The sequence below is a fragment of the Otolemur garnettii genome, unplaced genomic scaffold (genome assembly GCF_000181295.1).
Source record: "Otolemur garnettii isolate 467f Iridium unplaced genomic scaffold, OtoGar3 scaffold00209, whole genome shotgun sequence".
Taxonomy (NCBI): domain Eukaryota; kingdom Metazoa; phylum Chordata; class Mammalia; order Primates; family Galagidae; genus Otolemur; species Otolemur garnettii.
In genome coordinates, this window is record NW_003852604.1 from 784,029 (window position 1) to 785,419 (window position 1,391).

At 44.6% G+C, this 1,391-nt stretch overlaps 1 protein-coding gene across 1 annotated transcript in view; it reads right to left on the bottom strand.

Annotated features, from left to right (window-relative positions):
• BTBD18 (BTB domain containing 18) overlaps positions 1 to 1,391 on the bottom strand; it is an 8,617-nt gene that overhangs the window by 2,718 nt on the left and 4,508 nt on the right. The window lies entirely within an intron of this gene.

Consider the following 1,391-nt stretch of genomic DNA (forward strand, 5'->3'; position numbering starts at 1 on the left):
CCATTTTTTGGTTGCAGCCATCATTGTTGTTTGGCGGGCCCGGGCTGGGGATTCGAACCCGCCACCTTAGGTGTATGTGGCTGGCGCCTCAGCCGCTTGAGCCACAGGTGCCGAGCCTAATTTCTTTATCATTAAAATCTAGCTTAGACATCATCTCCTACAGAAAGCTTTCTTCACCCCACAAGTCTGGATTAGTTGCTCCTGGGCACAGAAAGGTACTCTATAGCTATCATAGCACTTACCTATCTGCATTGTAATTGTCCAGCTCCTTCACTGAACTGTACACTCTGGGGATAGGGACCATGTTTGTCTTGCTCATTGAGGTATATTCAGTGCTTGACACAAAGTAGAGGATCAAGTACTTGCTGAATAAACTTTATCGACTCATGAAAGTTTAAAAATTTTTATAGAAGCAGCTTGTGATCTAACAGAAAGAGTATGAGACTTGGAGATGGACCATCAAGATTCAACTTACTACTGCTAGGCAGTTATCTGTTCTGACCCACCTTCTCACTTTATGGGCACTTCCCAGGAAATTTCACTGAGTCACTCCCATGGTTTCAATTACCAAAAGCTTGCTGCTGACTGCCAGATCCATACCTCTGCCTAGATATGCCACAGCCTGCATGTCTACATGTATGCCTCACAAGCACCTCCAATGCAACTTTTCCAGAAAATGAACTCATCATTGCCTATCCTCCAAAGCCTCCCCTATTTTCTGCTTCAAAATAAGGTACCATATTCATGTAGTTGTCTAAACCTGAAAACTAGAAATCATCTTTTGATTCTTCTTTCCCTTACCCACCACAGCTAATCAAATGTCAGGGTTTTTTGTTTTGTTTTGTTTTGTTTTTTTTGAGACAGTCTCACTATGTCACCCTGGGTACAGCTCACAGAAACCTCAAACTCTTGGACTTAATTCTCTTGCCCCAGCCTCCCAAGTGACTGGGACTACAGGCACCCACCACAACACCTGGCTATTTTTCTGTTGTAGTTGTCACTGTTGCTTAGCTGGCCCTGGCTGGGTTCGATCCTGCCAGCCTTGGTGTATGTGGCTGGTGCCCTACCCACAGAGCTACAGGCACCACCCACAAATGTCAGTTTTTTTTAAAAGCTAATACTTTTTGAGTCCTTATTATGTACCTTACTGTTCTAAGGGTTTTGCCAGTATTGACTCATTTAATCTTCACTGCAACTCTAAAAGTAGCTACTATCATTATGTATGAGTAAGGAGAGACACAGTTAAATAACATGCCCACATTCATAGTAAGTAGGAGGGACAAGATTTGATCCTGGGAGGCGCCTGTGGCTCAGTGAGTAGGGCGCTGGCCCCATATACCGAGGGTGGCGGGTTCAAACCCAGCCCCGGCCAAACTGCAACAAAAAATAGC